General features: G+C 32.8%; 1 long non-coding RNA gene across 2 annotated transcripts in view; it reads left to right on the top strand.

The window, feature by feature from the left end:
- Nucleotides 1-24,931, top strand: part of LOC127553300 (uncharacterized) — a 74,394-nt gene extending 49,463 nt beyond the window's left edge. Inside the window, exons 1-3 of one of the 2 annotated variants that reach the window (XR_007951716.1) lie at nt 16,087-16,154; nt 21,605-21,688; nt 22,239-24,931. This is a non-coding gene — a long non-coding RNA (uncharacterized LOC127553300). Of the gene's footprint in view, nt 1-16,086; nt 16,155-21,604; nt 21,689-22,238 lie in introns of those variants that run through there. The other variant, XR_007951717.1, reaches the window with a different exon arrangement.
- Nucleotides 24,932-27,837: the final 2,906 nt, after the last annotated feature.

Here is a 27,837-nt window from a genome sequence, read left to right as displayed (position 1 = left end):
TTGAGACAAGTTATGGCTTCCCAGTCTAGGGGACAGGAGCAGTGGATACTCTAGAGGGGTATATTCAGAAATAACAAAGGAAAAGTCACAAAGCACAAGACGTAAAACAAAAGATAAGGACAACGTTCAAAGGAGCTGGAATTAATAATAATAATATTTGCACATGTAACATTTAGGAAACTTTTAATATTTCACAGGAATACTCACTTTTATGTGGGTACCTGCATATTTATGTGGAATATGATATATTCATATATTATAGTTAATCAAATTACAAAGGAGAAACATTACTAGTGAAAAATACTTATAAGGGAATTTCATTCTTGAAATGTTTTCCAGAAACCCTATAAATAAATGATGTGTTCTGTTCTCTACAGAATGATCAGAATGGAAACCAAGATGGTGGTGAGTAGGCAGATCTTAGTCTGAACTCCTCCTGGCTTCCCTCAATCAATAGTAGATTAAGCCTTTGAACTGGTTTTGGAGTGACAGAACCCACAAATATTTGGAGTGTAATAAATTTTCAGCACAAGATATTTTGAAAGAACTTCAGAAAAGCTCTATTTCACTTGGGTTTGGGGGAAGTAGCTGAACACAGGCAAAGTGCAGGGACCCAGGGCAATGTGGTGTCTGCATGCCAGGGAGTCTAGTGGGAGACTCTTAGACAAAATACAGGAGCATTGGACACTCTGTTCTGGTTCAGAAGCCAGTGGATCAGCAGACCAGCTGGGGGACCTCCAAAGCAACTAAGAAGGAAAATAGAGATCCCCTGAACTTGGTCATATACACCCAACATGAAGGAAGTCAGCAGCACTGGCCCATGACAGCAAAAAGTCACTGTTGCCTGTAGAGGAAGCATAGGAGAATCTCCCCATTTGCCCTAAAAGCAGGCTTCAACTTATACAAGGAACAAATAAACAAAAGAGCTTTTATATGGAAACAACGAAGAAAGGACTTCAAACCCTGAAGACATTAAAGGTAAATCATTTCCAGATGAAGCCCTGAGGACATTAAAGGTAAATCATTTCCAGATGAAGCCCCAAAGGATGATATGAGTTGGTCTCCATCTCATCACAAGTCTCTCTTGGAAGAATTCGAAAGGGATCTTAAAAGAGAGAATAAAAATGAGGAAAGAAAATGGGAACTTTGCAGGAGAGTTTGGAAAAGGAAACAGAAATTATCTGAAAAAAAGCTTCTTACAAAATAGATTTGACAAAATGGAAAAAGAAACCAACAACAGAATTTGTGAAATGAAAAAATAATGAACAAAATAATTAATTTGAAAGTTCAACTGGCACATACAAAAGAAGGTAAAAAAGTTAAGAAAAGAAAATTATTTACTAAAAATTGGAATTGAACAAATAGAAGTGAATGACTCAATACATCATGAATCAAACAAAACAAAAAAGAAAAAAATAGAAGAAAGTATAAAATTACTCATTGGCAAAAACAAGTGACTTGAAAAATAGATCCAGGAGAGATAATCTAAGAATTATTGGACTTCCTGAAAACCATGATTAAAAAACAACAACAACAACAACAACAACAAAACATCTTTCAGGAAATCATCAAGGAAAACTACTCTGATATCTTAGAACCAGAGGGTAAAATAGCCATTGAAAGAATTCATCCATTACTTCCAGAAAGAGACCCTAAAATGAAAACTTCAAGGAATGTCATAGCTAAATTTCAGAATTATCAAATCAAGGAGAAAATATTTCAAGTAGCCAGAAAGAAACACTTCACATATCAAGGAGCCACAATTAGGACTATCCATAATGTTATGATTATATTTTTCTTTCCTATTTCAAGTCAATATAATAACTTCCCTAGAAATTTTTATCTTTTAAGGTTATATTACTTTTTTCTTTTAATGTTTTCTCTCAATCCTGGAAAATCTTGGAAATTTGCAAGTCACAGCTATTAAGTGTTGAACACCTTCCAAATAAATTAAAAGTCCAACTTAAGGCTTTGTTAAAATGTTGTAATTGTTGTTCAATTGTTTTTCAGGCATGTTCAAGTATTCCTGACTCCGTTTTGTTATTATGTTTGTTTGTTTTGTTTTTGTTTTTGGTGAAGACACTGGAATGATTTGGCATCTGCTTCTCCAGTTTATTTTACAGATAAGGAAACTGAAGCAAAGAGAATTAAGTGATTTGGTAAAAGTCACACACCTAGCAAGTGTGTCAGGACAGAGATGAACTCAGAAAGAGGAGTCTTCCTAACTCCAGGGCCAGCAATCTATCCACAGTGCCAGCTAGCTGCCCTTTATCAAAATATAAGTACTTATTTTATGTTGCTATTTTAGTTGAAATTAAATTATTTGAAAAATTTAAAACTGTATTTCAGTCAAAAATGTTCCCTTTTCCCCTAAGAAGTACTAAAACATTCAGTTAGCAGACTGAAATTTTCACTAATATTTGACATTTTTATTAGAAATAAAAATAAATAGTAGGATTTTTATGTGCAATGTTCTCTAGTTAGTAGGGAGTTGGTCTTGAAACAAGAAAGAACTGTATTTGGTTCTTTGATATATGCTGACTTTGATACATATGCCAGTTCACTCTTTTGATATCTACTAGCTTTGTGACTCTGTGAAAGTCAGACATCTTTTCAGTGTTCTCTAAGACTAAAATTTTTAGATAAGTTGCTGACGTGAGTTGAAGTAAATCTCATCCAAAGCTTTTGAAATCTCAAGTCATATTCTTATTCTGTCTTTATATACATTGATGGCACCCATTTTTAAAGTCAAAATTTTGTTATCTCTGTTTATCAGATCAAAAAAATTTTTAAAAGATTTTTAATTACAGAAGTCCATTTTTCAATAAAGTGTTACAAGAGACTTTAATTGTAAAGTGTATAAAATTTAAAGTCAAAGTCAACAAACATTTATTAAATGACTACTTACTACTCTGGGATCAGTGTTGGGATACAATCCCAAAATAAATCAAGAGATTTCTTTAAGCAGCTATATTTTACTGGTGGTGGTGTGTATGGAGAAGTATAAAAACGTGGATAATAGGGATAGAAAGATACAGACATAAAGACAGACAGGCATAAATAGAATATTTATTAACATTCTTGTCAGACACTATGCTACACAAAAGCAAACATCCCTTCCTGCCTTCAAGGACATTATATTCTAATTAAGGATAATGTAAAAAGTTGCTAGGAAGAAGAGAGCCCTGATAGGGGAACAGAGAGATGAGGCCTCATTTCTCAAGCAGAGAGAACTGACGGAAATTTATTTAAAAAAAAATAAGACCCATTACCCAGTTGATAAATGATGAAAAGATATGATCTATGCTCAAAAGGCTATAAATCTATCTATATCCTGTGACCTAACAATAGGCTATTATTAACATTAGGCATGGATACCAAAAAGGATTTTAAAAAGAAGGAAAAAAGAAAAGAACCTATAATGTACAAAAATATTTGTAACAACTTCCTTCCCAAGGAAAAGACTTAGAAATTGAGAGGATGACCATCAATTGTGGAACGGGTGAATAAATTCATGGAATATTGTTGTTCTATGGGAAATGATGAACAGGAAGCTCTCAAAAAATCCCTGGAAAGTCCTCCATGAACTTAAGCAAAGTGAAATGTACTGTATACAAAGTAATACAGAGTTCTGGGATAATCAAATGTAAATGATTTTGCTATCGGCACAATGATCTGCAGGACTAATGAAAAATTTTATCTGCATCCAGATAAGGATCTGATCATGTCTGAATATAGATTAAATCATACTCTCTGTCTCTGTCTCTCTCACTTTCCTCTCTCTCTCTCTCTCTTTCTCTCTCTCTCTCTCTCTGTCAATTTTATTTTTCTTGAGGGTTTTTTATTAGAATAAGAGATCTGTGTTTTCCTTCATAACATGACTTTTATCAAAATTATATATATATATACATATATATATATATACATACACACACATACATATGTACATATATATTCATATTCTTTCAAACACCCATAATCAATTTGGAGATTGTTAGGAGAAACTCCAAAGTCTTTTAAATTATCATTTCTATTACTGACTAGGAAAATGTTTTTATGCTGTCATTTAGTTTGCAATCCTTTTGAAAAGTGTCCCTTTCCTTTGCCGATGATTCTTGGTGTAATCTTAGTTTCATTGCTCTCCAGAAAAACATATTCCTAGACCTCCAGTTCTTTAATGTAAAAGATGCTACTCTTGTGCTATCCTTACTATCCTTACTATGACTCCACTATATTTGAATTGTTTCTGTTTGGATGTTTGAAATATTTTCTACTTGACCTGGGAGTTTCAGAATTTGGTTAAAATATGCCTGAGAATTTTTAGCTTGGGATTTCTTGCAGAAGGTGATTGGTGAATTTCCTCAATTTATATTTTATCCATTGGTCTTAGAATATCAGGACAGTTTTTCTGGATAATTCCTTGAAAAATGATGTCCAGACTCTTTTTTTGATAATGAATTTCAGGTAGACCATTAATTTTTAAATTATCTCTCCTGAATCTATATCCCAGGTCAATTTTTCCAATGAGATATTGCATTTTTTTCTACTTGTTCACTTTTTTTGGTTTTGATTTATTTTACCTTGATTTCTTGTAAGGTAATTAGCTTCCATTAGCTCAATTCTGATTTTAAGGTATTATTTTCCTCAGTGAACTTTTGTACCTCTTTTCTCAATTGCCTAATTTTTCTTTTTTTGTAAGGTGTTATGTGCTTTTTTCCATTTCATCATATCTAATTTTCAAGGGGTTTTCTTCAGATAATTTCTGGTTTTCTTTTTCCATACCCTCTTGCAAAGATCTCATTTCCTTTCCCCATTTTTCTCCTAATTCTCTTTAAAGATCCTTTTAAAATTCTTCCAAGAAAACTTTGTGAAATGGGAACCAGCTCATAACACCCTTTGGGGATTTATCTGGGTTTGCCTTTAGGAATCTCCTGCAGGTTCTCTCTCTCTCTCTCTCCATAAAAGCTGTCTATAGTCAGAGTTCTTTTTGCTTTTTGCTCATTTTTAAAGGTTGAGGTTTGATTTTAAGGCAAAAGGGTGACACTACTTTAGTTTGCTCTGGGTCCAGTGTTTCTGACTGACTTCCCAGTCTGAGTAATTCTTCCAGGGCTCAGCGGTTTACAATTTTGTGAACCTTTTGTATTTGCTTTTGGGTGTCTTACAGCAAATCTGTTAAACTACCCACTTGCAAGCAAGAGGGAGTCAATGTACAGTAGCCTCAATACGCTAGCTCCCCACTCCAGCTCCCTGCCCCAGGCTCCCTACTCTGCAGTCTGTGCTCTGTAGCCTCTACCCTAGTGTTCTGACTCTAAAATTTGTTTAGAGTCATTATTTAAAGGCATTTGAAGCAGTTTGCAGGACAGTTTGGGCAAGCTGCTGTCTTTATTCCACCACTACCATCCAGAGATTTATTCTTAACTTTAAAATTTGATAAATTTTCTTATATATCTTGGAAATGAGGCCTTAATCAAAAAATATGATTGTAATTTTTTTTTCCAATTTAAAAAAAAATTACTTGCAATTAATTCTGCAAAAAAAATAAATTTTGTGTAATCAAAATTAGTCATTTTCTTTTGTTTGGTCTTTTCTAACATTTGTCTGGCTATGAACTCTCCCTTGATAGTTAATTGCCCTTTTGTTTATGATTTGACTTTTGCATTTATGAGGACCTGCCTCATACCCATCAGATTAATTGCAATATTGCTAAAGTTATAAATTCTGGAAAGCAATTTGGAATTATATGCAAAAGGTAAGAGAATGCCTAGAAAATGGAGAAAAACTCAAAACTCAAAAACTGTGGCATATGAATTGAATGAAATGTTATTTACCAATAGGAAGTGGAGAGACAGAGACAGAAACAGAAAGAAGCCATAGAGACAGGCAACAAATTGTATGAAGTAATGCAGAGGAAAGTGAGAAAAACAAAGAAATTATAACATGACATTAATATTATAAAATATTATTTTGTCAAGTTTTATAAACTGACAAAGTGAAACTAGCAGAATAAGGATATAACAATATTATAAAACCAAGCAACTTTGAAAACTACAAGAATTCTGATGAAAGCAATAATCCAGCATTCTGGAGGACCAGTCATAAAGCATACTATCTGCTTCCTGACAGAGAGATAATCAATTGATGATGCTAAATTTTTTAGGGATTTAGAATTTAAAGAGATTAATAAACAAAGAAACCCAGGCATTCAAGGTAAGGTTTATCTACACATACATACATATATATATATATATACAATGTAATATATATATATATATATATATACATATATTAGAATAAAAATGAAAATTATGATGCAGATATTGAATTCCTCAAGGAAAACAGTATACCCATTAACTGAGAAATATTGATAAAAGGGAAATGCATCAGATGATGTAGAATAAGAAGATGAACTCAAAAGAGCAGATGTTGCTGACTAATGGTAATAAAGGAGGATTTAAGTTGGAAGTGAAAAGAAATAAATATGGCTATTTATTTTCTGATCTAGTATATTAGGAAACATCATCGAATAATGGATAGAGTGCTAGATTCGGAGTCAGAGGACCTTGATTCAAATCTTAGCTTTGCCCTTTATATCTGGGAACCACAGGCAAGTCATTTATTAGCTCTGGGACTCAGTTACTCAACCATAGAATAAAGAGTTTGTAATAAATGACTTCTAAGGTTTTCTTTCTCATCCTAAATCTTATGTGATCCTATGTGAGATAGGATAACTCATCCTGAAATAGGTGTCTAGGAATGCAGTGTCTTAGAAAAAGACAAGTTTCTCTTATTAAAGCAAGAGGAAAAGAGCATGACATAATGAGATCTTCTATGACTGTGGACTTTATGAACAACAGATAAGTGATTGCAGAGGACATGATAGAAAAGGAGTTCTGAGAAACATATGCATTTCAAGGCAATAAACTTGAGGTAGAAATTATGAGATATTTGATCAAGACCCTTATCTTTAATGTCCTTTGATGACTGAATGTGGAATAGTTTCAGGTTTTTTGGCTGATCATTCCAATACTGTGAAATTGGAAAATAAGGCAACGGTTCATTTGGGTGTCTGGATAGGTAAATAAGTGGTTTGTGATCCCAGTGAGATTAGACTAAGGTTTGATGTCAGTCTCACACTCTCATTCCCAGATGGCAGGAAAAAAAAAAACAAAAAACAAAACAAAAAAACAAACAACAACAACAACAACAACAACAAAAAACAGAAGTATATTCAGCAAAAGGAACTCAGTTTCTAGTCTGGTAGTTCTTAAAGGCACTCCATACTGCTCTCAATCCATCTTTAATGCCCAGAACTTGTGATTTGCAATGGATGTGAACTATGTGTCCCCTTTGGTGTTCTGTGAGAAGTTTGTCCTAATAACTTTTAAATTAAAAATTCCATGTATTTGTAACAGGATGAAGAAAAAAGGCAAGAGAGAGACCAGGCATGGCGATATAAGTGATCTCTCATATTTTCTATCAATTACAGCAGATTTGCCATGGTTTTCTAAAGGGCCCAATACAAGCAGAATGTCAGAAATGTTACAAATAAAAAGAACCACAAACTCAAAATTTTGGCTTCCTCTTTATTTCAGAATTACCAGTCTTTTTAATATAACTCAATCAAGTGTCTATTATAAGATCTTTGCTATAGTTTCCTGAGTAAAAGGAGGGAAGAATCAAGTGTTCTGTGCCCAGATTAGTTTGGAAAACTGCAATATAGGTTATTTCACATATTTTAACAGAAAATAGAACTGATATCACTTTGACAGATCATTCCAAGCAAAGGTTTCAGATAGGAATCCAGTACTGATGATGCCGTGTGAATAGAAAAACTCAGCCACAAAGTTCAATATTAGGTGTTGGTTCTTTTGAAGACATGGAAATTATTCAAAGACTTTCTCATAAGGTACTTGTATGTAAGCTACCTGAGCTTAGAACCTGTTGTCTTTTTATTTGTAGTTCAGAACTGACAGTCACTTAAAAATGATTGTCAACTCATTAATTGATGGGAAGTCATATGATCTCTACTGGTGAAAGAAACTAAATTCTTGTGTTAAAAATAAAATAAACTCAATTCAATAAATATTTATTAAGCAATTTCTGTGTTCAAGGCCTAGGTACTAGATACTATTGAAATACATCATTCTTGTTACTACAAAACTTATTATTATATGGATTCAGGAAGCTAAGGTTTTTTAAGCTCACCACAAATAATACCTGTATTAAATCAAAAAGTCTAATACAACATGTGTTAGAATATAATATGTCTTATCCCCTGATAAACCTAAAATGGGACTCTGTTAAATTGCTGTGGCAATCAATGAAGGTTTTACTACTCTATTCATTCTGTAGTATATGTTTTATAGTGTGTGGTTTTTTTGAGGTTGCCTTCTATAAAAATGTTTATTTTCCCTCCCTACCCCCTACATAAAATACTTCAAGTGAGATTAATGTTAATGCCTAACTGATTATCCTGTATTCTATTAGGTTGTATTCCCAAGAAAGTCATTGTATTTTTCTTCCTAACATGAGCAAAAGATGCTTAGCAAAAATTTCACACTTATGAGCAGTATCATAAAAGTGGTAAAAGATTAATATAATTGAATCTTTTGTTTAAACAGGATACTCCATGCAGGAAGCTAAAGGCATATAAATATGTTTAATGTGTGATAAATGCATGTACAACATCTCTCTTGGTATTGTAATGGATGATTGCAGGACTTAAGACAATGTACAGAGTTTCTATGATGTAATACTCTATATTAAAGAGGTGGGGAACCTGCTATAGGTATCAAAATTATGTGTAATCAAAGTATCTTGAAAGGATTTTACAATATGCCTAAACATTTGGTAAATGGTTCTGACATAGTAAGAGCTGGACATATAATCAAAAGACTATCTGACTACCAGTGATGTTGTTTTTGGTGGTCTAGTAAGAGAAGAGAAACAACCTTATAAAGAATTCATAGGTTTGTGAATATGGAATTAGTTTACAAAGTCTATTGGGATTACCTTGAGTCTTTGAAACACTGAGAAGAACCATGTTTTCATAAATGATCACCACACATCCTTGCTGTTATTGTGTAAAACGTATTTCTGGTTTGGCTTGTTTGACTCAGCATCAGTTTATGTAAATTTTTACAGGCTTTTCTAAAATCAGCATATTCATCAATTTTATAGAACAATACTATTCCATTACCTTCATATATCACAACTTATTCAGCGATTACCTAATTGATGAGTATCCACACCTTTTCCAAATCTTTTCTACTACAAAAAGTATTGCTACAGAATTTTTTGCACATGTGGATCCTTTCCCCTCCTTTATGATATTCTTGGGACACAGACACAGTAGTGGTACTGCTGGTCAAAGAGTATACACAGTTTTATACTTTTTTGGACACACTTCTAAGATGCTGTCCAAAATAATTGGAATATTTCACAACTCCAACAGCAATGCATTAGTATGCCAATTTTCCCCACATCTCCTCTATAATTTATCATTATCTTTTCCTGTCATTTTAGCCAATCTGAGAGGTGTGAGGTGGTACCCCAGAGTCATTTTAATTTACATTTCTCTAATCAATTGTGATGTAGAGCATTTTTTTTTCTTTAACAATAGATGGTTTAATTTTGTCATCTAAAAATTATCTGTTCATATCCTTTGACCAATTTTCAATTGGAGAATGACTTCTTGTAAATTTGACACCATTTTTATATGTTTTATTGAGACCAAAATTTTTCCTAGTTTTGTACTTCCCTTTTAATCTTGTTTTTGTTTTTCATTTGTAAAAAGCCCTCTTAATGTAATCAAATTTGTCCATTTTGCCTTAAATAACGTTCTCTAGTTCTTCTTTGGTAATAAATTTCTACCTCTCTAAAGATCATATAGGTAAATTATCCCTTGCTTTCTTAATTTGCTTAAGGTATCTCCCTTTATGCCCAAATCATTTACCCATGTTTACCTTACTTTGACATGGGGTGTGAGATGTAGGCCTATGTTGAGTTTCTGACATATTATTTTCCAGTTTTCCCAGCAATTTTTATGAAATAGTGAATTCACATTCCAGAAGCTGGAGTTTAGGGATTTGTCAAATAATAGATTACTATAGACCCTGATTATTGTGTCATATTTATTTAATCTATTCCACTAATCCATCATTCTATTTTTAATCCAGTATCAAATAGTTTTGATTATTGCTTCATTATAGTAGAGTTTTAGGTCTGATACTGCTAAGTCATCAGTTTTTTTTTTTTTTTTTGTTGTTGTTGTTCATTAATTTCCATGCTATTCTTAATTTTTTGTTCTTCCAGATGAATTTTGTTATTATTTTCTTACCCGTATAAAATAATTTTTGACAGTTTGATTGCTATGGCACTGAACAAGTATGCCAATTTAGGCACAATTATCATTTTTATTTTATTAACTTGACCTACTCATCAGTAATCAATATTTTTCCACATGTTGGGATCTGATTTTATTTGTATGAGAAGTGTTTTGTCATTGTTTGAAGTTGGACAAAATAGCTCCTAATTATTGCTGTAATTTGTTTTTCATTGGTGGTAAGTTCACCCTTGTCATTTTGGAGGTTGGTAATTTTTTTCTTTCTTTCTTTTTTAAACAAATTAACCAAAAGTTTATCTCTTTTGTTAGTTTTTTTTTTTTTTTAATTTTCATAAACCCAGTTCTTAGTATTCTTAATCAGTTCAATTGTTTTCCTAGTTTCAATTTTATTTATCTCTCCTTTGAGTTTCAGAATTTTGAATTTGGTATTTAGTTAGGAGTTTTTAATTTGTTATTTCTAGCTTTTTAATTGCATGCATCTCTATTTTATTTAGGAAATATTTAAAGATATGAAATTTCCCCTAAGATCTACTTTGACTGCCTCCCTTAAGTTTTGGTTGGTTGTCTCATTATTGTCATTTTCTTGGATGAAATTATGGATTATTTCTGCAATGTTAACACAATCATTCTTTAGAATTAGATTATTTAATTTCCAATTGGTTTTTAGTTTATCTTTCCCTGACCCTTTATTGAATATAATTTTTATTACATCAAGATCTGGAAAGAAAGCATTTACTCTTTCTGCCTTTCTGCATTTGATTGTGAGGTTTTTATGCCCTGATACATGGCATATTAAAAAAAATTTAATAGCTTTTTATTTACAAGTTATATGCATGGGTAATTTTACAGCATTGACAATTGTCAAGCCTTTTGTTCCAATTTTTCTCCTCCTTCTTCCTGCCCCCTCCCGCAGATGGTAGGATGATCAATTCATGTTAAATATGTTAAAGTATAAATTAAATACAAAATAATTATACATGACCAAACGGTTATTTTGCTGTACAAAAAGAATTGGACTCTGAAATATTGTACAATTAGCCTGTGATGGAAATCAAAAATGCAGGTGGCAAAAATATAGGGATTGGGAATTCAATGTAATGGGTCTTAGTCATTTCCCAGAGTTCTTTCTCTGGGTACAGCTGGTTCAGTTCATTACTGCTCCATTGGAACTGATTTGGTTCATCTCATTGCTGAGGAGGGCAAGGCCCATCAGAATTGATCATCATATAGTATTGTTGTATTGTTGTTGAAGTATATAATGATCTCCTGGTCCTGCTCATTTCACTCAGCATCAGTTCGTGTAAGTCTCTCCAGGCCTGGAATGATCTTCCTCCTCTTCTCTAATTTCGAACTTCTCTGGCTTTCTATAAGTCTCAAGAAAAATTCTGTCTTCTATAAGAAATCTTCCTCACTGCTCTTATTTCTACTTGCCTTCCCTCTTTTAATTATTTCCTACTTAGAATGTACATATATAGATATAGATCTATATAGACATAGATATAGTTATGTTAAATATAAATATGAACAAATTTGTTTTCATAATATCTTCCCCTTTAGATTATAAACACTTTGAAAGTAGGGACTGTCTTTTGCCTCTCTTTTAGTGCCTAATTAATAACAATAAATTTTTACTGCTCTCTTCTTTTGTATAATATGATGGTTCTCTGGGAAGCAGGTTTCTTGGGGAGGTTTTCTGGAGACAGCTTTAGTTTCAGTTCCGTGTAATAATCACCTCAAATACAGCCAGGAGTTAAAATCCAATCTTTTATTGTTTCTTCCAAAATAGCCTGGTTAGTTTTCTTAGAAGCCTATCTCCCTCCTCAGTTCCAAGAGCTCTTGCAGCTTGTCTTTTAGCTCTTCCAGCTTTTGCCTCTAGCTCAACTCTATTAGCTTCTCAATCTCTAACTCACTTCTGGCTCTGTCAATCTTCCAAACTGAACTGACTCCACTGACTCAGCTCCTTTTTATGCTCTTTTAGAGGTGTAAACTCAAAGGTTGAATCCTCCTCCGAGAGGGGATTGTGGGAGGTGTAAACTTGGATATCTCCTGACTTGTGAACTCCAATGTGTGAGCCAATGTGTAAACTCTCTTAAATGTGTGAGCTCTAATGTGTGAATTCTCCCAAAGGTGTGAACTCCAGAGGTGTAAACCCAAGCACATAAGCACTGTTTCTATCAATTCCATTGAGTTAACACAAAGATTCTAACAGTTTATAAATTCTATGAGTCTTTTACAACTTATCTTAATTTCTAATTTGCACATATGTGAAAGACTAAAAATCAACAGTTGATTGCACTAAGATCCACACAATACAACTTGAATGATTTAACCATCAATGGATTTGCTTATAGTTATATTTACTGAAAGTATAATGACATCATATATTTATAATTGAAGGCCCTAGATCTCTTATTTTGTTCTGTTTCTAGAGAGAATTACATTATGGCAAAAGTCTATGTGTGTCTCACATATTATCAAACTGAAGAAACTGTGGGTTTAAATGCCTTCTCATAGAAATGGCATGTGAAAAATAGATAGTAGGCAGTTACAAATTACCCTATATTGTGGCAATTTTGTTGAAAGATAGTGTCCTTCTCTAATGTGAATGACAAGAAATAATAATAATATCAAGAAATAATCGCAAAGTTAAATAAAACCAAAGTAGCCAAATTATATCTTATTGCTCTATGTAAAATAAAATAATTTTGTTGGTTTTTTTTGGGAAGTATTTTCCTGGAAATAATTGAAGTTTTTTTTTTTTTTTTTTTTTTTTTTGTATTTGAGAGAAAAAAATTAAAGAGTCAAAATACTTAGTTACCTGAAAAGAGCTCAGTCATACATTTTAGTCTAAGCATCCACAGTAACCAGGTGGATAAGAATACTTACCTGTCTAATATCAGGCTGAAAATACCATAAACATGTGCATTTGTGGCACTGTATAAAAGTGGAAATCAAAGTGCCAATTTAGCAACATGGTGAATACTCTATCATGCATGAAATATGATCGTTAAGAGAGCCTCTGAGATAAATAGAAAGCTCCAGTTGCTTAAAGGATACATATGATTATAGCCAAGAAAATTGTAAATTCATGAGCAACCATGTATATTATGTTGCTTGAAAATATTTATGTGAATATCGTGTTGTCCAAGTGCAATGATAAGTGGTTTTTGAAAAGCCAAGTTGCACTTCTAGCCAGTTTTTGGTGCGTGGATACATTAATCATGAATTCAGGACTCTATTAATCCTTCTTACACTCTTCTCAGCAAAAATAAGAAATGTCTTGTCTGCAACTGGAGTCCGTGAACAGATCGGCAGGAATTTGAAAGTATATTGATGTAAATGAGGAAGAGCAAGAGAAAAATGGATCCCTGCAGAATACTAAGATTTACTGTGGCATGATGAGAAGTTAAGACAGCAAGTGGAATGAGTTACTCGCAGTCTATTTGTATAAATAAATCTTTTTTTCTGGAGGATGCATTTTTAAATAGTAGATATGGAGTTAGAAATTATATCAAAGCCATCCACATGAGCTGCATATATCTAAGTAGGTGCGTGTGTGCATGCTCTACAGATGGCTAAATTATTATCCTTCTTCATCTTGTTTAAAGATAATGAACTTAAATTTATCAATCTAAATATTATGTAGCACTAAGTAAAAAAAAAAAAAGCTAAAAAAGAACAAAACAAAACCACAAATAAATAGAACACCCCACAAGTGCTTAACTTTGAAAAACTGGGGAAACAGAAATTGAAGGACACCGGAAGATGTTCCCAAATAGTCAAGAATAACAAAGGGACACTGTATTGTGGTAATTGAACTGTGAGGATGTTCAGACAGATTAAACTAATGTCCTATGAGCTAGTTCTCCTCTGTGCAGAAAGGAAAAAAAAAAAAGAAATTATGCTTATCGGCTTGCTACGTGTCCTTTGTCTATCATTTATCCCTCCTTTAACAGTCACACATATATTCTCTTTTGCAACTAAGACTTTGGAAAGACTCAGACTTATTTATTCCCAAATCCATCTGAAGCTTTGTCTTTGGGAATTTCCTTAGGTGACTTCCTTAAAGATATGTCCCAAATAACTGCCTAAGAGAGATTCGAACTGAGATCTCCCTAACATAAAATTTAATATTCTCTATCATACACACACAATATACCTATATATATATATATATATATATATATATATATATACACACATATATATATATATACACACACATATATCATATTTACAGATACACACACACACACACACACACACATATATATTTATATCCTATACACACAGACATATATTTGTATATAGAATATATGCATGGGTATATATGTAATATATATGTTATATATTACATATATACAAGTCAAAAAGAGGCAAAGATGGTCCTTACACTCGAATTGCTTACTATGTAATGGAGGAGACAATGTTCAAACCTCTATATAGTTTTATATATACACGATAATATGTAGCATATGCAGAATAAATAAAAATAAGTTACAAACAGAAAGCTAGAATTATGCATCCTGTAGAAAATGACATTTTATTTGACACTGCAAGGAAGCAGGAAAGTTAATAGGACAAGAGGAGGGAGAACATTTCAGGCATATGAGAAAGCCAAAGAAAAAGCCCAGAGCTGGGAAATACACTTATCTGTATAAAGCTAAATATCCTTCAACCAAAATAACATTACAAAAGACGAAATACAGAAGCGTATGTAAGGATTTACCTATCTTCCATTAAACTAGATGTGAAAGAAATTTGCAAAAATATGTAAAACCAAGTCATGTTCACTAAATATTTGTTTTGAAAAAATATGGTTATTTTGATGAAATGTTGTGTTACTACAACTGGTTTATTTTATTTTAAATGGCTTATCAAAGAAATATTTTAAAATGTATAAACTTTAATTTCCAATGTGGTAGTTATCAATAAATATTACCCACATAAAAACTCTGACATATTCACACACTTGTTACTCTAGCTTCTGCCATGGGGCACTAGTTTTCATAATGGTAAAAGGTTATCATCCCCAGATTCACCATCGAATTAAGCCACCTGCTTGTCAAAGCCTTATAAGCTTTAATGATATTACAAAAGCATCCATTCCTCATACAGCTAATATTTAATGGGTTTATACAAACTTCTTTATTTTCAGAAATGTAGATATTATTGATATTATTTTTATCACCAAAAATGCCCAAATAAACTGTCCCACCCTAACTCTGAAACAAAAATATAAAAGAATACAACTTCTGGACTCTTGATATTTGTTAAATTGTTTCTCTTTTTCTTTTTCTCTTGCAGTGACTTTAATAATGAAATGCTAATGATCTCCCTTCTTATACTCTTAGACCTGAGAAGAATATTAGAGATCATCTATTCCAACAGTACTTTCCAGCTGAGTAAACTCAGCTTAAAAATAATCCTCCTGGAAACTTCATTGCTTACATCCTTAATGATCCCCAAGATACTTTCAGACTCTTGCCTTATTGCCTTACCTCTGGGACCAAAAGCAGGAGTCTGTAATGATGGGACTCAGTCTAATTGGCTAAATCTGTAGCTATACATGTCAAGCTTTTTTTTCAGACTTTATACTGCAAAAAAGTCTAGTAACTTAGTCAAAGTGGACAGCAAATAGAGTTTTTTTTTCATCATATTGAGTATTATAACACCTGTGCTCCAACAGGAAAGGGACTACCTGCTGTTTTTGTTCTAATTTAGCCCTTCTTTTTCTTGACAGAGTTTTGGAATAAAAATATAAAAAGAAAGAAGTTAATTATTGATTTTATTTCTTGGAAGTTTCCAGGTATGTATTTTTAAATATGCTTTGATGACTATAACATATATAGTGCTACAGTGAATTTTCACACAAATGTCATATAATTTTCTTGAGAATTGAAGAGAAAGGAGGGTGAAAGACCAATTTAATTTCCAAAATCAAGGGAGAAAGGGGGATGGCCTCCTTCCTAAGATTTGAATGTATTTCAAGTTATATTTTGTGCTGACTCACAGAAATTGAAGCTTTTTGTCTGACTTCTTACCACCCTCCTATTGTCATCCATGAGCAAAAAGATATTCAGCTTCCTACATGGAAAGGTGAAATGCCATGGATCACCACTCATCTTCCTTTAAAGTTACAGACTCTACCATACTAAGTCTCCTGCCTTGGTAAGAAGTAACATCCTTTCTTCTCCTTTATCCCCTCCCCAGCAATAATATCTATGATTCCTCCCAAACTCGTTTAAGCCAAACCTTTGAATGACAAAAAATTATCTGAACTCATTCTTCAAAGATTAACAAACTGCTCTGGACAAACTCTACCTGTCTTAGTAGTTTTGTACATGCCATCATAAATCAAATCCTATTTCCTACTACCTAATCTCTTGTTCCCATTTCCATCAATTCAATCTCCCCTATCCAGAGTCCCAACCAAAAGTTATCCACCTATTTTTACTGTGCCCTCTTGAATGTTTGCTTCAGAGACACCACATCTTTTTCTAATTTTTTTTTTCTTTTCAACATCACTTTCTTCTCCTAAATCTCACTGCGACATACCTAAAGACATACCCTTCCTCTTCTATTAGCACTTTCAGTCGTTTTCCCTGACTCACTGATTGAGGTGGGTAAGTTGGATTTCTTCTCAGTACCCAGTGCCACTCTTGGTACTCCTGCCACCTTCACTCATTAGTCTCTTCTCCTTTGAGCTTCAATAAATCTATATTTACCAAGCAAAATTATAGTACCTCCTGATTATCAAGCTCTAGGATGCACCTTTTCTTTCCTCAATGAATTCAATAACTGGATCACAATTTTTCTCTCCCTCTCAATTCCTGCCCTGAAGCTAGGGGAGTTCAACATACATACTACTAGTCTCTCAAGAAACCTAATCTCACAGTTTCTCTTACACATTTAGATGATGTACTCCTACACTTTCTCAGCCACACAAAAATAGAGTTATCCTTGATCATTATTAAGAAATTCATATTCATGAAATATTAAATTCTCTTATAATATGATATCCCCCCATCTATCTCTGCCTTTCAATCTCAAATCCTGTTTCTTCATTTATTCCTTGATATCCAATTCCCCTGTTATTTGAAAAGCTATCACTCCTGCTCTAGCTGTACTCTCCACCAGTCTCCAACTAGATCATTTGGTGAATCAGTTCAACTGTAAACTGTCTTCTTTTGAGTCCCTTAATCCCTTTATTATATTGCCATCTTGCCCTGCCAAACCGCAGCCTTGGATTACTCCCATCTGTAATGGCTTTGTTTTTATAGGTGTGCTGCTGAACCAAACTGGAGAAAATCACTAAATTATGATGACTGAGTCTGTTACAAATGTATATTTAATAATCTCAACTGAATCTTTACCTCCTCAAGGCAATTTTTTTGATTGATTCATTATCCCACTTACCACAGAGGCTATTCTAAAACTTTTCATCATTTTTCAAAGTTCTCATTGCTCCTGCTTCTCCCACCTTCTCGGAAGAAAAATTTACCTCATATGTTACTGAAAAAATCAAGACTGTTCACTGAAAGCTCTGTATTTATCCCTATTTCCCATTTCACATCAATAACCTAGATGCCTTGTGTCCCTTTTTCCTCCTATACTCTTGTCTCACATAAGAGATATCTCTTTTTCTTGCTAAGACAAAACCTTCCATATGCATAAGTAATTCCCTTCTATCTTATCTTCTCCAGTAGATTGGAATAGATTGCCTTTTTTAATCTAATTTTCTACATCTATTGCCTACTTACCATTTAATGCCTATAAACATTTCCTGGAAAAGCCCTCACTTGATTCATCCATCCTTACTAACTGTTGTCTATCTTTCTCTCTTTTTTTAAATATCTAATCTCCGAGAGAAGGTTATTTTTGCTGTTTCTACTTCCTTTCCTCTCCCTCATTTCTTAGTATTCTGACATCATCATTCAAATTAAACTGCTCTCCACAAAATTACTTATAATGATTTTATTGTAAAATCTAATGGACTATTTTCAATCTTTTTCATTCTTCTTGACCTCTTTGTAACCTGTGACATTGTTCTGTGACAATGCTCTATTTTCCTTTTTTAAAATAACAATAGCTTTTCATTTTTAAACTACATGCAAAGATAGTTTTCAACATTTACCCTTGCAAAAACTTGTGTTCCAAATTTTTCTCCCTCCCTCCCTTCCTCCCTCTCTCTCTCTTTTCCTTCCACCTCCTCTAGACAGCAAGCAATTCAATACAAGTTAAACAGCTGCAATTTTTCTAAACATATTTCCACATCTATTATGCTGCACAAGAAAAATCAAATTAAAAGGAAGGAAAAATGGAAAAAAGATAAAAAACAAACAAACAAACAAACAAACAAAAAAAAAACAAGCAAGCCACAACAACAAAGGTGAAAATACCATGTTGTGATCCAAAATGCAGATGGCTATCTCCATCACAAGTCTAATGGAACTGGTTTAAATCAACTTATTGCTGAAAAGAGTCAAACCCTTCACATCTGATCATTACATAATTTTATTATTGCTATATACAATGTTTTTTTGGTTCTACTCACTTTACTTAGCATCAGTTCATGTAAGTCTCTCCAGGCCTTTTTGAAATCAGTCCGCTGATCGTTTTTTTAGAATAATAATATTCCATTATATTCATATACCACAATTTATTCAGCCATTACACAGCTGGTAGGCACCCCTTCTGTTTTTAATTCCTTGCTACTACAAAAAGGGCTGTTACAAACATTTTTGCATATGCGAGTTCTTTTCCCTTTATTATGATCCCTTTGAAATATAGGCTCAGTGCAGACACTGCTGGATTAAAGGGTTTACACAATTTTAAAGGCCTTTAGACACAGTTCGTAATTGCTATACAGAATGGAAGGATCAGTTCACAACTTCACCAAAAAAGTATTAGTGTCCCAGTTTTTCCACAACTCCTCCAATATTCATTATCTTTTCTTGTCATTATAAACAATTAGAAAGGTGTGAAGTGGTACCTCAGTGTTGGCTTAATTTGCATTTTTCTTAGAAAATTTCTAATTTTCTAATTGCAAAATCTAATTGGATTTTCTCCAGTTTGGTTCAGCAGCACACCTATAAAAACAAAGCCATTACAGATGGGAGTAATCCAAGGCTGAGGTTTGGCAGGGCAAGATGGCAATATAATAAAGGGATCAAGGGACTCAAAAGAAGATGGTTTATAGTTGAACTGATTCACCAAATGATCTAGTTGGAGACAGGTAGAGAGTATAGTCTAGAATTGCATAATTCTAATTAGAATTCTAATTCTAAAAGCTTCAGAGCATTTTTTATATGACTAGAAATGACTTTAATTTCTTCATATAAAAATTGTCTGTTCATATCCTTTGACCATTTATCAATTGGAGAATGACTTGAATTCTTATCAATTTGAGTCAATTCTCTATATATTTTAGAAATGAAACCTTTACCAGAAACTTTGGATGTAAAATTTTTTCACCAATTTTCTGCTTTTCTTCTAATCTTGACTACATTGATTTTGTTTTTACAAAAACTTTTTAACTTAATATAATCAAAATTATCCATATTGCATTTCTCTAGGTTTTCTTTGTCCCTAAATTCACTTTTCACATATCTAAGTGGTAAACTACCCCTTGTTCTCCTAATTTTCTTATAATATGATCCTTCATGTTTAAATCATGAACTCATTTTGACCACACCTTAGCATAGGTGTTAGGGATTGGTCAGTGCCTAGTTTCTGCCATACTTTTTCCAATTTCCTCAGCAATTTTTTGTCAAATAGTGAGTTCATGTCCCAGAAGCATGACTCTTTGGGTTTATCAAACACTAGATTACTATAATTATTGACTATTGGATTGCTCTCTTTTTCTTGACATTATTTCAGTAATCACATATACTTGACTAGTAGGATTTTGTGATACTAATCTTTCCCTGTTCTCATTATACCTAATTGTTCTTTCTTATTTTCCTTTGATGGATCTTTATTCAAGGCATATCCAGTAATAGTAGGTATCCAATAGAATTCTGTGGAAGATTGGTTTTTAAGATGGCTTTGGACTAATCAGTATCAGAGGTCCTTCATACTCAAATCTGTAATCTTGTGCCTATCATAGTAAGATATTAATAAATGCCTTTTTTAGGTTTTCTTGCATTCATCTCATGACTGTTATTATAAACAAATATAGCAAATTCACAATTTCACATCATTCACCTTTTTATACACATGTATCAGTGATGAAAATGAGATGAAGAGGTGATAGGTAACACTAGGATAAAATGAAGTCTTTACTTTTGCTTTGCTTTGAGTGGTTAATATTGAAGATCTCAAGGAACAAATGTTAAATCATACATTGGAAGAAGCTGGTAAGAGTGGGGTTTTCTAGGTTTGTGAGTCAGGTTTTCTTGTGCATTTATACAAAAACATGTAGGAGTACATCAGGGAATCCTGTTCATTTGAAAGCTGTATTATCTTCAAATACTTCAAATGCAGATGACAAGTTGTAATATACAATGAAAATGATACAAATGATGACTGCCTTTATTTTCCTGTTTTATGGTTTTATTGATATTTGTCTAAGAGATGCTATTACATCACAAATTCTTCCATAGCCCCAAATAATTAACCCCTTATGAATAAATAAACAAAAATGCTTTTATACAAATAAAACCAATGTAGCCAAGATTAGAAGAGAAGCAGAAAATTAAGCAAAACAGACAACAATAATTGTCTGAAAACGAATGTCCCCAATCCATAGATAAATTCTATTAATAGTAATATAAATTCTTAGGGCTATTTTCTTTATTGTTATTGTTATTTTTATTGTTGTTCAGTCAATAATTTCAACGATATCTGACTGTGATTTAATCTGGGATTTTCTTGGTAAAAAATATTGTTGGGGTTTGCCATTTTCTTCTCCAACTTTTTTTATAGATGAAGAAACTGAGGTAAATAGTGCTAAGTAATTTGTCTATGGTTTTCTAGCTAGCAAGTATCCAAGACCAGATTTGAAGTTGGGTCTTCCTGATTCCAGTACCAGTACTCTATATACTGAGTCATCTAGTTACTTCATATTTCATATAAATAGATTGCTGTTTGAATAGATTAGATGGGCATACACACATACATGTATGTGAATACACATATGTTTGCATACATATACATGCATATTTTACACATACTAACAGATTTTTATATATACTTCTTATATTCTACATATAATAATATTACAGTTTCTCTTATGATTCTTTTGTTCTTTTTTAGGTAATGAATTATGTGTATCTATTGATGGCTGTTGAAATCAAAGTGAAAAATAATAGTAATTTGAAACAAATGAAGAGAGGGAAGGTAAGAGAAAAACGGAGAATAAGCTCATTTTATCAAAAACACATTGACATATGGAGGCCTAAATACCATTGTTTGCACACTGATTATGACTTTTGCTGTATGATTATAGTATTGATACTTGCAATTTGTTTTTGCTCCTTGCTTAGGAAGAAGGCTTCTCCACAAGAACTCATTCTGCCCAGCTCAATTCCCCAGTGATAACAAAATCAGTGTTAGTTTTGTTTGTTTGTTTCCCTCAAGTTTTGCTTCAGTGGAACCCTACTGATTTTCTTCTGTATACTTCGCATATGGCTGCCCTTCATACAATAACTGCTTTGAAATACTGCTACCATGTATTATTGTTATACAGGCTGCACCACTAGTTTCAGCTGCAATCAATGTGTCCTGCATGGCCATGCTTGTTGCAAACTTATTTCAGACTCCACTGGAGACTTTCCCCCCTTGTTGTTTGATAAAATGTGCAAAAGATAAGTCCTGTTCTCTTTCTCTCTTTTGAATGTCTTTCATGTCTCCTTCTTCTTCACTGACTTTTTCCTTTATCCTTTCAAAGATACAGATATCTTCCTTAAAGCTATCCATAAGATAAGATGAATTGTGATTGATGATCCTTGGTCCTGAATTTTGGATACCATACTACTGTGATCTGGGCCATGATTTGGAGAAACAGCAATAAGACAAGAAAGAAGTGGATCCCAAGCTGAATTTCATATGCATACAGACACCCAATTAAAACTTCTACTATTATTGATATAAAAGAAGTTTTTTACCTCTTTCACACACATATTAAAGGATGTTCTAACTTTCCCTTTTTGAATTTTTATTTATGGTTATTCAAGATAAAAATAGTGTTTTATCTCTTCCACACACATATTAAAGGATGTTCTAATTTTCCATTTGTGACTTTTTATTTCTTGTTATTTATTTAATTTGGTGTCACTTTTATGCAAATGTGTTCAAAGGAAGAATGAAAAGGCATTTTTCTATTTTTTTCTAATTTCTAAATTTTCTAATATTCTAATTTTAATAATCTCATTTTCTAATTATTCCAATCTAGAATCAGAGACTTGTTGCTATCTCTAAACCCCTCTAGTAGAACTTGGCTCCCCCCAACTTTGAAAATTAATTTGAATATTTTCCCTTAATGTATTTTTACTCTGAAACTGCATGAATGATTGGCTCAAATACATCCTCTTGTCTCTGGCACCAGACACTATTTTTTTCATCCTTTATAATCTCACTTTCCCTGAATATTTTCTGCCTATTGCTGCATTTTTAATGATTACCATATTTTTAAAATTGGTAAAGCCAAAGGCCTTTATGTGATGTTCTTATTCTCCTGGACCACTCTTTAAAAACTGATTTTATAGGATCTTCGATCTTACATTTTAATAGAAAGGGCAATGTATCTATTGATATATACTTTGTCTCTCTGTTTTACATTTGTGTTTTATCATGCACATAGATAATATTAATTTATATCTATCTAGAGAGAGATAGGGAGAGAGGGGGAGTAACAGACAGGCATAAGGAGCGACAAAGAATGAGAAAGAGACAGAAAGACCTAGACAGATACACACACACACAGAGAAATAGACAGACACAAAGAGAGAAACAGAGAGAGGCAGAAATACAGAGACAGAGAAAAAGAAAAAGAGACAAAGACAGTAACAGAGGCAGATAGAGAGAGACAGAGAGAGAGAAATAAAGACACACACAGGGGAGACAGGCAGAGACAGGGAGAGAGATAGACAAAAGACCTACAGATAAACAAAGAGACACATAAACAGAGAGAGAGAGAAAGAGACAGACAGACAGAGACAGAGAGATAGAGAGATAGAGAGAGGGAAAGGAAGGAGAGGGAGGGAGAGACCCAGAGACCCAGAGAGACAGAGAGAGAGTGCAGAGGGGAAAGAAAGAATTGGAAGGAGATTGCAAATGATTAGACAATGTATTTGAATTCTGTTTGACACAACATGTTAGAAGAAGGAAGTTTTTTTTTTTTTTGAATATTTAGAAAAGTTTAGTCAAGTTAACATTCAATAAAAAATTCAATAATGAATATTCAATAAACATTCAATATTTAGAAAAGTATAGTGAAGTTAAAGAATATAATAATAAACATTCAATAAGAATAGATCTTGTTTAGATTAGAAGGGAAGCAACAAACTGGGAAAACATTTTCACAGTTAAAGGTTCTGATAAAGGCCTCATTTCCAAAATATATAGAGAACTGACTCAAATTTATAAGAAATCAAGCCATTCTCCAATTGATAAATGGTCAAAGGATATGAACAGACAATTTTCAGAGGATGAGATTGAAACTATTACCACTCATATGAAAGAGTGTTCCAAATCATTATTGATCAGAGAAATGCAAATTAAGACAACTCTGAGATACCACTACACACCTGTCAGATTGGCTAAGATGACAGGAAAAAATAATGATGAATGTTGGAGGGGATGCGGGAAAACTGGGACACTAATGCATTGTTGGTGGAGTTGTGAACGAATCCAACCATTCTGGAGAGCAATCTGGAATTATGCCCAAAAAATTATCAAATTGTGCATACCCTTTGATCCAGCAGTGTTTCTATTGGGCTTATATCCCAAAGAAATACTAAAGAAGGGAAAGGGACCTGTATGTGCCAAAATGTTTGTAGCAGCCCTGTTTGTAGTGGCTAGAAACTGGAAAATGAATGGATGCCCATCAATTGGAGAATGGCTGGGTAAATTGTGGTATATGAATGTTATGGAATATTATTGTTCTGTAAGAAATGACCAGCAGGATGAATACAGAGAGGACTGGCGAGACTTACATGAACTGATGCTAAGTGAAATGAGCAGAACCAGGAGATCATTATACACTTCGACAACGATATTGTATGAGGACATATTTTGATGGAAGTGGATTTCTTTGACAAAGAGACCTGAGTTTCAATTGATAAATGACGGACAAAAGCAGCTACACCCAAAGAAAGAACACTGGGAAACGAATGTAAACTATCTGCATTTTTGTTTTTCTTCCCGGATTATTTATACCTTCTGAATCCAATTCTCCCTACGCAACAAGAGAACTGTTCGGTTCTGCAAACATATATTGTATCTAGGATATACTGCAACATATCCAACATATAAAGGACTGCTTGCCATCTAGGGGAGGGGGTGGAGGGAGGGAGGGGAAAAAAATCGGAACAGAAACGAGTGTCAATATAATGTAATTATTAAATAAAAAATTAAAAAAAAAAAAAAAAGAATAGATCTTGTTTGTTCCTAAGTATTGGGCCTAGAAAATAGAGAAAAATTAGTTTCTGTTAAACAACATACAAAAACTGTATACAAACAAATTATAACATTTATGAGATTGCATGAGATTTTTTATCAAGAGAGATTAAGAAGGAAAAGAAAGGAATAAATAGGCCAAAATATATGTATAACATAAAAAGGGAGTTAATTCCAGGTATAAGGATAGCCAGTGAAAATACATGACTTCATTAAGAACAAGTCAGTCATTCCAGGTTAGTGTCATTTACTTTTCCTAGAAGCATAACACCATATGTCAGTAAATTTAATAGATCCTGACTATGAGCAGAAGAATGCTTTAAAAAGCATAATTGACAAAATGGAAAGAGAGGCACAAAAATTCATTGAAGAAAAGAATTGTTTAAAAAGTAAAATTGGTCAAATTGGACAGAAAGTACAAAAGTTCAATGAAGAAAATAATTCCTTAAAAATTAGATTTAAGCAAACAGAAGCTAATGACGTTGTGAAAAATCAAGTAACTATATAAAAAAAAAGAAAATAAAAGACAATGTAAATATCTCATTGGAAAAATGACTTGGATAGTAGATCCAAGAGAGATAATTTAAAATACTGGATTAACTGAAAGTCATGATCAAAAAAAAAAAATCTAGACATAATCTTTCAAGAAATTATGAAGAAAAACTGTGCTGATATTCTAGAGCCAGAGGGTAAAATAAAAATTGAAAGAATCAACTAATCACCTCTTTAACAAGAGCCCCAAATAAAAACTCCCAGGAATCTTATAGCCAAATTCCTGAGCTTACAGTCAAGGAGACAACATTGCAAATAGTCAGAAAGAAACAATCCCAGTATCATGGAACCATAGTCACGAAAACACCAGATTTAGCAGCTTCCACACTGAAAGATTATAGGGTGTAGGATAAGGATATGATATTCCAAAGAGCAAAGGAGTGAGAATTATATCCAAGAATCACCTTCTCAGAAAAACTGAGTGTAATCCTTTGGGAGCAAATGGAAATTCAATGAAATAAAGAATTTTCAAATATTTTTGTTACAAGAAAGACCATAGCTGAATAGAAAATTTGTCTTTCAAATACAAGACTCAAGAGAAGCACAAAAAGGTAAATAGAAAATGGAAATTATAAGGACCTCAATAAAGTTAAACTTTTTAGACACTTACATGAGCAAATGATACTTGTAACTCATAATAACTTTCCCTTTATTGGGGCAGTTAGAATATATTTGGCAGAGGTCACAGGAGTAAGCTGAATATTAAAAATAAACTTAATGATTGAAAAAGAAGAATGTACTGGAAAAAAGGGAAAGGGAGATGTAGAATGAGGGTAAATCACCTCATATAAAAAAGGTGAAAAACTTTTAGATTGGAGAGGTAAAGGAGGAAGGTAAGGGATGGTGGGTGAGTAAAATTGGCTCAGTTTCACTTATTTGACTTTGAGTAGAGAAATCTATCTTGCCCTACAGGAAAAATTTAGGTGAAGAGGAAAAGAAAATGGTGATTATAGAAGGGAGAGCAGACTTGAAGAGGCAGAAGTCAGAAGCAAAACATTTTTGAGTATAGGCAAGGTAAAAGGAGAGAGAAAATAAAATATTTCCTAGCAGAAAAATAGGATGAAAAGAAACATAGTTAACAAAAATAAGCAAATTTCTTTTAAACACCTTATTTCTGAAATATAGAGAACAGAATCAAATTTATAAAAAAATGGTTTCTATACACCAATTGATAAGTAAAAATTGTAACAGTTTTCAAATGAAGTAATCAAAGCTAATATAGTCATATGAAAAAATTCTCTAAGTTGTTATTGATTAGAGAAATGAACATGAAAACAATTTTCCTACCTCATAGCTATTGGATTGACTAATAGGTATAAAAAGGAAAATGGCAAATGCTGGATGTGAAAAAAAAAATGAAGCATTAATACACTATTGTGAACTGATTCAATCATTTTGTAAAGCAATTGGCAACTATGCCCAAAGGGCTATCAAATCAGCCATAAGCTTTGACCCAGCAATATCACTACTAAGACTATATTCCCAAAGAGAAAACAAAAGAAAAAGGCTCTATGTATACAAAAATTCTTATATCAGCTCTTTTTTTGGAGTCAAAAAATTAGAAATTGTGAAGATGCCTTCTATTGGGGAACAGCTTAAAAATTGTGAAATTATGATGGAACACTATTGTGTTAAAAGAAATGGGAGCAGTTTGCTCTCACAAAAAAACCTGGAAATATTCACATGAGTTAATGCAAAGTGAAATGTTATATAGATTAAATAACAGAAATACGGTATGATGATTAGCTATGAATGACTTGTTTTCTCAGCAGTACAAATGATCCAAGATAACTCTAAAGGACTAATGATGAAAAATGGTATCCATCCCCAGAGAAACAACTGAAGGTGTCTGATTTTTAGATTAAGGAATATTTTTAACTTTATTTTTCTTGAAGCTTTTAAACTTTTTTTTGACATATGTTTTCTTTTACATGACTACACTTGGTAAACTACATCAAACTGCTTGCCTTCATAATGAAAGTGGTCTGGGAAGGGGGGGAAAGGCGAAAACTTAAAACTCAAAGTTTTTTTTTATGTTAAATGTGTTAAAATATGTTAAATCCAATATGTATAAACATAATATACAATTCTCTGCTACACAAGAAAAAGCAGATAAATAAAAGAAAGTAAATGAGTAAGAAAACAAATGCAAGCGAACAACAACAGAGTGAGAATGTTATGTTGTGATCCACATTCAGTCCCCACAATCCTCTCTCTAAGGGTAGATGACTCTCTTCATTACAAGATCATTGGAACTGGCATCAGTCATCTCATTGTTGCAAAGAGTCACGTTCATTAGAACTGATTGTCATATAATC

Source organism: Antechinus flavipes, chromosome 3 (assembly GCF_016432865.1).
Source record: "Antechinus flavipes isolate AdamAnt ecotype Samford, QLD, Australia chromosome 3, AdamAnt_v2, whole genome shotgun sequence".
In the NCBI taxonomy this organism is placed as follows: domain Eukaryota; kingdom Metazoa; phylum Chordata; class Mammalia; order Dasyuromorphia; family Dasyuridae; genus Antechinus; species Antechinus flavipes.
Note: the sequence above shows the minus strand (reverse complement) of the source record. Positions and strands in the feature narration are given on the sequence as shown.